This window comes from Stegostoma tigrinum, chromosome 7 (genome assembly GCF_030684315.1).
Source record: "Stegostoma tigrinum isolate sSteTig4 chromosome 7, sSteTig4.hap1, whole genome shotgun sequence".
In the NCBI taxonomy this organism is placed as follows: domain Eukaryota; kingdom Metazoa; phylum Chordata; class Chondrichthyes; order Orectolobiformes; family Stegostomatidae; genus Stegostoma; species Stegostoma tigrinum.
Genome location: NC_081360.1, coordinates 71,973,944 through 71,983,941, shown reverse-complemented (window position 1 = coordinate 71,983,941; position 9,998 = coordinate 71,973,944). Strand labels below are relative to the sequence as shown.

Sequence of the window (9,998 nt, the reverse complement as noted above, 5' to 3'; positions counted from 1 at the left end):
TCAAACCCTCCAACCCTGTCAATATCCTTGTAAATCTTTTCTGAATGCCTTAAAGTTTCACAACATCTTCCTAATAGCAGGGAGATGATAACTGAATGTAATATTACAAAAGTAGCCTAAATAATGTCCTGTACAGCTGCAACATGACATCTCAACTCCTGTGCTCATTATACTGACCTAAAAAGGCAAGCCTGCCAAAAGCCTCTGCATTACCCTATTTACCTGTGACTCCACCTTCAAGGGACTATGAACCTGTATCCCAAGGTCTCTTTGTTTATTAACGTTCCCCAGAATTCTACTACTACGTGTATAAGTCCTGCCCTGATTTGCCTTACCAAAATGCAACACCTTATATTTATCTAAATTAGACTCCATCTGCCACTTTTTAGCCCACTCGATCAAGGTTCTGTTGTATAAGACATAAGACTATAAGACACAGGAGCATACATTAGGCCATTTGGCACATGGAGTCTGCTCTGACATCCAATCATGATAAGTGTCTCCTGCTTTCTCGCTGTAGCCCTTGATCCCCTTGACAATCAAGAACCTATCTACTTCTGTCTTAAAAGTACTCAATGACCTGGCCTCCACAGCTTTGTGTAGCTTTGAATTCCACAGATTCACCACTCTCTGGCTGAGGACATTTCTCCTTAACTCTAAGGCTGTGTCCTCAGGTTCTGATCTCTCCTACCAATGGAAACATCATCCCAATGTCCATTCAGTCCAGGCCTCTGTACATTGCTGTTCCGACTGTCTTTCCTGCTAGACCCCTTTCCTATTCAATTCTGGTCAGATTCTCCCTCACGTCTCTGTAGTAGCCTTTATTCAACTGTAATACCATTACATCTGATTCCACCTTCTCCCTCTCGAATTCCATAGGAAATTCTATCATATTATGATCACTGCCTCCTAAAGGTTCCTTCACCTTAAGCTCCCTTATCAAGTCTGCCTCTTTGCACAACACTAAATCCATGTTCCCCATGGGTTCCACTACAAGCTGCTCCAAAAAGCCTTCTTGTAGACATTCCACAAATTCCTTTTCATGCGATCCACTACCAATCGGATTTTCCCAGTCGATCTGCATATTGAAATCCCCCATGATCACTGTAACCTTGACTTTCTTAAAACTTTCTGTCTCTGAATGTACCTGTGTCAGGACAAAAAATGTAGGCAAGACTAGGAAAGAGGACCTGTTTGGGGATTATCAGGAAGTAGGAACCAGATTAAAGAACAGGTCATCAAGAATTATAATTCCAGATTACTGCCCAAGCCATGTGCAAATTGGAACAGGGATGCAAGAATAAGGGAAGTAAACACATGGCTGAAAGAGTGGTGTGGGAAAGAGGAATTCCTTTTCAAATCCGACTAATGTTTGGAGGCCTGTACATAACTCTCATTATGGTTTTTTCACCTTTGCTGTTTCTGAACTCTATCCACCCAGATTCTACATCAACTGACCCTATCTCATTCCTTGCTATTGATTTAATTTAGTTTCCTACTAACAAGGCAACCTCACCCCCTCTGCCCACCTGCCTGTCATTTTGGTTGGATGTATATCCTTGGATATTCGGCTCCCAATCTTGGTCCCCTTGTAGCCACGTCTTGGTGATACCCACCACGTCATACCTGCCAATTTCAATCTTTGCTACGAGCTCATTTGCCTTCTTTCATATACCACATGCATTCAGATATTACACCTTCAGTCCTGTATTGACTGTCCCTCTTCTCATTGCCATCCCTTCATCCAGTGTGCTTGAAGTTTGATTCCGAACCCTTTCCAAACATTCTATCCTAGTTTGTGTGCTGGAGATTTTAACAACTTCTCCTGGATTCTCCTTTTCCCTCATTTTTTCATATTATTCTGCGCCGTTGAATCCAACCCTTTCCTGCTGGCTATTATACTCCTTGGAGTTTTACCCTTCCCTTCCCCCAACTTTTTAGTTTAGCTTTCTGAGGAAGGGTCACCAGACCTGAAATGTTAACTCTGTTTTCTCCTCCGCAGATGCTGCCAGACCTGCTGAGCTTTTCCAGCACTTTGTTTTTGTTTCTAGTTTACTGTCCTGTGACCATCTTATTTACCCATTTCGCTAGAACATTGGTTCCAATGGCACCGATCCCTCCTGTTTCAATACGGATGCCAGTGCCCCAAGAAAAGGAATCCCTCTTTCCCATACCACTCTTTTAGCCATGTCTTTACTTCCCTTATTCTTGCGTCCCTGTGCCAGTTTGCACATGGCTTGGGCAGTAACCTGGAGATTATAACTCTTGAGGACCTGTTCTTTAATTTGGTTCATAGTTCCAGATAATCCTCAAACAGATCCTCTTTCCTAGTCTTGCCTATGTTTTTTGTCCTGACACAGGCCACAACAAATGGATCCTCCCTCTCCCTCTCCAATACCTTTTCAAGCTGGTCAGAGATGTCACTCACCCTGGCACTGGGCTGGCGACAAACCATGCAGCATTCTCTAGCCTGTTTACAAAGGATGCTATGTATTCCCCTAATGATTTTTTGCTTCCCCACCACCACCCCCCCCCAACCCTTGAATGGTTTCCAGTGCCATGGTGTTGTAGTCAGCAAGTTCATCCTCGCTGCAGCCCTTTTCCTCATCCTCACAGAGAGCGAGTACCTTGTACCTGTTGGACAAGGTCAAGAGCTGAAGCTCCTCTGTTCCTGACTGCAGGATCCATGTACCTGCCTCACTTACAGTCACACCCTGCTGTCCCTGGCCACTGACTGAATTTGTGGTACATAATCTACCAGGTGGACTGCCTCCTAAAACAGAGCGTTCAGGTAGCTCTCCCATTCCCCATTGTGCTTCAATGTCCAAAACTCGGACTCCAGCTCATTAATTCTGAGCTGAAGTTCCTCCAGCAACCAACACTTACTGCTGATGTAGTCACTGCAGTTTGTAATGGTATCAGCCAGCTCTCACATCATCCAGGTACAACACATTACCTGCGCAGTCATTTTAATTTAGATTTATTCATTTGATTCAGATTTATTTATTTGTCACATGTACTAAGAATAGGAAAGTGTACTAAGAATAGGAAAGTGCACAAAGTCACCATTCACTGGTACCTATTTTGTTACAAAACTAGAATTAAAAGATGTTAACAGAGCCAAAAGGAAAGCAAGAAAAAAAGGAAAGTCCAGATCTCAGAGTCCCAAGTCCCATCCCCACTATGGTGCAGGCGCTGCTCCAATCACGAAGGCACCACCGCTGATGCCACGCTCTCACTGCCATCACTGCCTCACCGGCCCCGCTCTCACCGCCCACTCACCCCTCACCGGCCCCGCTCTCACCACCGACTGACCCCCTCACTGGCCCCGCTCCCGCCCCGCTCTCACCGCCCACACACCCCTCACCGGCCCCGCTCTCACCACCGACTGACCCCCTCACTGGCCCCGCTCCCGCCCCGCTCTCACCGCCCACACACCCCTCACCGGCCCCGCTCTCACCACCGACTGACCCCCTCACTGGCCCCGCTCCCGCCCCGCTCTCACCGCCCACACACCCCTCACCGGCCCCGCTCTCACCACCGACTGACCCCCTCACTGGCCCCGCTCCCGCCCCGCTCTCACCGCCCACACACCCCTCACCGGCCCCGCTCTCACCACCGACTGACCCCCTCACTGGCCCCGCTCCCGCCCTGCTCTCACCGCCCACTCACCCCTCACCGGCCCTGCTCTCACCGCCTACGGCCCTCTCACCGGCCCTGCCCTCACCATCCACTGCCCTCTCACCGGCCCCGCTGTCACTATCCACTGACCCCACACCGGCCCCGCTCTTACCATCCACTGCCCTCTCACCGCCCCCTCCCCAGCCCCGCTGTCACTGCCGACTGCGTCACCTCCACTACCTGCTCCCCAGCCCCGCTCTCACTGCCGACAATGTCACCTCCCCTGCCCCTCTCGTTGCTGACTGCTGCAGCCTCTTGCCAGGTGTGATCTGTAAGTCATCTCTACTTAGTTAACAAATTTATTAGTTAGTTAATCTCTGGTTAGTTAATTAGTTATTAATTAGTTGTGCAGAGTTTTTTTTCAAGTCTAGGACAGATTTCCTATCGACATATCAGTTCACAGCCCTCTTGTGACTTCATGGTGATCCGTTTGATTTCAGTTACTCCAAGCGCTCGTCCATGGAAACAAGGCCATGAACCCCTGAGGTACGTTAGATTTACACAACCATGCTCGGGGTGCTCCTCCCTCTGACTCTGCTACCTGGAAATGACTCCAAGTTAACCTTCTTTGTTGTCCACCACATCTCCAATTTTCGAGTCATCTGCAAACTTACTAACAATACCTCCTACATTCAAATCCAAACCATTCATATAAACGATGAAAAGCAGTGGACCCAGCATTGATCTTTATGGCGCACTGCTGGTCACTGACCTCCAGGCCAAAAGACAACCCTCCACTATCACCCTCAGTTTCCTACCTTCAAGTCACTTTTGTATCCAAATGGCTAGCTCTCCCTGCACTCCATGTGATCTAACCTTACTAACCTGTCTCCCATGTGGAACCTTGTTGAATGCCTTGCTGAAGTTCACATTCACAACATCCACTGCTTTACCTTCATTAATCTTCTTTGTCACTCCGTCAAAAAACTCAATCAAGTTAGTGGCACACAATTTCCCACACACAAAGCCATGACTATCCTTAATCTGTCCTTGCCTTTCCAAATACATGTAAATCCTATCTCTCAGGATTCCCTCCAATAACTGATGTCACTCTCACCAGTCTATAGTTCCTTGGCTTTTCCATGCCAACTTTCTTAAATAATGGCACCACATTAGCCAACTTCTAGTCTTCCAGCACCTCACTCTTGGCTATTGATGATACAAATACCTCAGCCTGGGGCCTAGAAATTGCTTCCCTAACTTCCCATAAAGCATCTTTGTGTCTTTTAAGATACCAAGCGCCTCCTCCTCTGTAAAATGGACATGTTTCAAAATATTACTATTGATTTCTCCAAGTTCTGAAGTTTTCAAATCCTTCTTCATAATAAATACCAATGCAAAATATTTAGCATCTTACCCATCTCCTGCAGTTCCACACATAGATGGCCTCATTGATCTTTAAGGGGCCATATTCTCTCTCCAGTTTCTCTTTTGCCATTAATATATTTGTAGAATCTCTATGGATTCCCCTTAACCCTAATTGCCAATGGTGTCTCATGTCTTCTTTTAAGATTGAAAATTAGCTGCTCTGAGTAACTAAATAGTCTAATATATATGTAAACCTAATAATTACGTATAATAGCCAGTTGTTAAAAACATCTGCTGGATTTTTCAGAATCATGTTATTCAGGACTAGTTTCTAACGAGTACCAACCTCAATACCACATCAAATCAAGAATCCTTGCTGGAGTCACAACCCATATTATATCTAATGGTGGTGGCAGTTTATGAAAGACTCTAATTCTTGATGGCAGGTAGTTGGAAAGCTAAGTGATAGTGAACTGAACAAGAAATCTTGTTCATTAAATAACTCAGACAATCATCAACTTCAGTTCTGTGAGTATAGATGACCATACAGTTCTATGGATAGCTATTGACCAGCTGGGAGATAGATTTTAAACAGCAAAAATAATTTTAAGCTCCTTCAAGATAAATGAAACTTCCATGCATCCCTTTCCCTCAAAATAAAATCCCAAAGTTGCAATACAACCAAACTAAATTCTTCAGGCCTCTGTTAAAGAGTTGGTCTCTCTCTCCCTCTACAAAAATCCCCTGAGTGCCTCAAGTTCCAATTTCAAATAAAATGTCACAAAATTGACCCTAACAATAGACAGAAAGCTGCACAGCTCTCTTAAAAGAAAATGCAGCTTTTAAAACAGAAAGAAGCAGTTTTCTTTATTAACAAGCCTTAACTGTGTCTTGAGGTTGGTCAATTTCACAATTTTACACATAATGCCATGCATCTTACAACTATTTGTTTGTCGCCCAATATTTTACCCATCAATCGAATGTACAAACAAGGAGCTAGGAGTAAGCCAGAGATAATGGGAACTGCAGATGCTGGAGAATTCCAAGATAATAAAATGTGAGGCTGGATGAACACAGCAGGCCAAGCAGCATCTCAGGAGCACAAAAGCTGATGTTTCGGGCCTAGACCCTTCATCAGAGAGGGGGATGGGGAGAGGGAACTGGAATAAATAGGGAGAGAGGGGAAGGCGGACCAAAGATGGAGAGTAAAGAAGATAGGTGGAGAGAGTATAGGTGGGGAGGTAGGGAGGGGATAGGTCAGTCCAGGGAAGATGGACAGGTCAAGGAGGTGGGATGAGGTTAGTAGGTAGATGGAGGTGCGGCTTGGGGTGGGAGGAAGGGATGGGTGAGAGGAAGAACAGGTTAGGGAGGCAGAGACAGGTTGGACTGGTTTTGGGATGCAGTGGGTGGGGTGGAAGAGCTGGGCTGGTTGTGTGGTGCAGTGGGGGGAGGGGATGAACTGGTCTGGTTTAGGGATGCAGTAGGGGAAGGGGAGATGTTGAAACTGGTGAAGTCCACATTGATACCATTAGGCTGCAGGGTTACCAGGCGGAATATGAGTTGCTGTTCCTGCAACCTTCGGGTGGCATCATTGTGGCAGTGCAGGAGGCCCATGATGGACATGTCATCTAGAGAATGGGAGGGGGAGTGGAAATGGTTTGCGACTGGGAGGTGCAGTTGTTTGTTGCGAACTGAGCGGAGGTGTTCTGCAAAGCGGTCTCCAAGCCTCCGCTTGGTTTCCCCAATGTAGAGGAAGCCACACCCGGGTACAGTGGATGCAGTATACCACATTGGCAGATGTGCAGGTGAACCTCTGCTTAATGTGGAATGTCATCTTGGGGCCTGGGATAGGGGTGAGGGAGGAGGTGTGGGGACAAGTGTAGCATTTCCTGCGGTTGCAGGGGAAGGTGCCGGGTGTGGTGGGGTTGGAGGGCAGTGTGGAGCGAACAAGGGAGTCACGGAGAGAGTGTTCTCTCCGGAAAGCAGACAGGGGTGGGGATGGAAAAATGTCTTGGGTGGTGGGGTCGGATTGTAAATGACGAAAGTGTCGGAGGATGATGAGTTGTATCCGGAGGTTGAGAGACCACTCTCTCCGTGACTCCCTTGTTCGCTCCACACTGCCCTCCAACCCCACCACACCCGGCACCTTCCCCTGCAACCGCAGGAAATGCTACACTTGCCCCCACACCTCCTCCCTCACCCCTATCCCAGGCCCCAAGATGACATTCCACATTAAGCAGAGGTTCACCTGCACATCTGCCAATGTGGTATACTGCATCCACTGTACCCGGTGCGGCTTGCTCTACATTGGGGAAACCAAGCAGAGGCTTGGAGACCGCTTTGCAGAACACCTCCATTCAGTTCGCAACAAATAACTGCACCTCCCAGTCGCAAACCATTTCCACTCCCCCTCCCATTCTCTAGATGACATGTCCATCATGGGCCTCCTGCAGTGCCACAATGATGCCACCCGAAGGTTGCAGGAACAGCAACTCATATTCCGCCTGGGAACCCTGCAGCCTAATGGTATCAATGTGGACTTCACCAGTTTCAAAATCTCCCCTTCCCCAACTGCATCCCTAAACCAGCCCAGTTCGTCCCCTCCCCCCACTGCACCACACAACCAGCCCAGCTCTTTCACCCCACCCACTGCATCCCAAAACCAGTCCAACCTGTCTCTGCCTCCCTAACCTGTTCTTCCTCTCACCCATCCCTTCCTCCCACCCCAAGCCGCACCTCCATCTACCTACTAACCTCATCCCACCTCATTGACCTGTCCATCTTCCCTGGACTAACCTATCCCCTCCCTACCTCCCTTCCTATACTCTCTCCACCTATCTTCTTTACTCTCCATCTTCGGTCCGCCTCCCCCTCTCTCCCTATTTATTCCAGTTCCCTCTCCCCATCCCCCTCTCTGATGAAGGGTCTAGGCCCGAAACGTCAGCTTTTGTGCTCCTGAGATGCTGCTTGGCCTGCTGTGTTCATCCAGCCTCACATTTTATTAGCTAGGAGTAAGCCACTTAGCTCTTGGAGCTTGCTCCGCTATTCAATAAGATCATGCCTAATTTTAACCTCAACTCTACATTCCTGCACATTCCCAAACATCTTTCATCCCTTTGGGAATCAAAAGTTCATCCACCTCTGCCTTAAAATATTTAAAAGATTTTGCATCCACTAACTTTTGTGGAACAGAGTTCCAAAGATTCATAATCCTCTAAGAGAAAAAAATGTTTCCTCAACCATCTTTTCAGAAGGCGCACACAGCTCTCCCCCACCGCCTTCCAATTCACAGTTTTTATAGGTTTTTTTCAGGCTATGTTCTCCCACATGAGGAACATGCTTTCAACGTCCACCTGGTGAAATCCCCTCAGGATCTTATGTGTTTCAACAAAGTCACCTCTGACTGTTCTAAGCTCTGGAAGATATGGGCTTAACCTGACTAGCTTTTCCACAGGAGCCATCTGTTTATTCTAAAAATTAGTCTAGTAAACTAGTCAGGTGTGTGTGGGTTATGGGGGGATGGGTCTGGGTGGGATGCTCCAAGGGGCGGTGTTGACTTGTTGGGCCGAAGGGCCTGTTTCCACACTGTAGGGAATCTAATCTAATCTAAACCTTTCCTGAACTTCTTCTATTGACACAACTATCCTTTTGTAAGTGTGGTGACGGGTTCTGAACACAGTACTTAAGATGCGGTCTCACCAATGCCTTGTATAACTGAAGCATAACCTCCAAAGTCTTACATTCAACTCCAGTTGCAATAGGCATGACGTCCTAGTAACCTTCCTGATTACTTGCTGTACCTGCATACTAAGGTTCTGTGACTTAAGCATCGAACACCCAGATTTCTCTGTATCTCAGAGCTCTGCATCCTCTGACCACCTTTGTTCTTTCTGCCAAAATGAACAATTTTGCACTTGCCCACATCCACTCCATTTGCCAGATCTTTGCTCACTCACTTAAGCTATCTGTAATCCTTTGTAGGCTCCTTATACCCTCTTCACAAGTCAATTTCTTATCCATGTTTGTGTCATCAGCAAAATTAGCTAGCATACCTTCGATCCCTTCATCGAAACCATTTTGATGCACTCTAATAAGTTGCCCTTGGGAAGATGGTAGTGAGTTGCCTTCTTGAATCTCTGCAGGGATGGCATGGTGACTCAATGGTTAGCTCCACAGCTCCACAGCAGCAGGGACCTGAGTTCAATTCTAGCCTCAGAGACTGCCTGTGTAGAGTTTGCACATTCTCCCTGTGTCTACGTGGACTTCCTCCAGGCGCACTGGTTTCCTCCCACTGTCCAAAAATGTGCAGGTTAGGTAGATTGGCCATGCTAAATTGCCCATAATGTCCAAGGATGTACAGGCTAGGTGGGTTAGCCATGGGAAATGAAGCATTACAGGGATAAGGTGGGTTGCTCTTTGGAGGGATCCTATGATGATTCTATAAATCCATTGAACAATGCTATTAGGAAGGGAATTTCTGGATTTTGACCAAGTAACACTGAAGGAGCGGTGATATATTTCTGACGTAGAATGGTGAGTGGCTTGGAGTGGAATCTGCAGGTGGGTAGTGCTCACAAATATTTACTGCCTTTGTCCTTCTCGATGGTTGTCAACATGGGTTTAGGAGATACTACCTAAGACATCTTGATGAATTTCTACAGTACATCTTGTAGATGGTAAACACTTCTGCTACTGGTGGAGAGAATGAATATTTGTAGATGTATTATCAATCAAGTGGACTATTTTGTCCTGGATGGTATTAAGCTTTTTTAGAGTTTTATCTGCTTGAGCGATGTTGACATTTATCGCTCACCCCTACTTGCCCTTGAGAAGGTAATGTTGAACTGCCTTCTTGAACGGCTGTAGTCCCTGTGCTGCAAGTACATCTGAACACCATGAAGGAGGGAATTCCAGGGTTTTGACCAAGTGACGTTGAATGAATGATGTTACATTTCCAAGTCAGGATGGTGAGTGGCTTGGAGAGGAACTTACAGATGATTGTATTCCCA

General features: G+C 46.8%; 1 long non-coding RNA gene across 3 annotated transcripts in view; it reads left to right on the top strand.

Moving 5' to 3' along the window:
• Positions 1 to 3,854: 3,854 nt before the first annotated feature.
• LOC125454252 (uncharacterized) overlaps positions 3,855 to 9,998 on the top strand; it is a 44,707-nt gene continuing 38,563 nt past the window's right edge. For all 3 annotated transcript variants that reach the window (XR_009445957.1, XR_007247956.2, XR_007247957.2), the window contains exons 1-2: positions 3,855 to 3,952; positions 4,122 to 4,167. This is a non-coding gene — a long non-coding RNA (uncharacterized LOC125454252). The remainder of the gene's footprint in view (positions 3,953 to 4,121; positions 4,168 to 9,998) is intronic.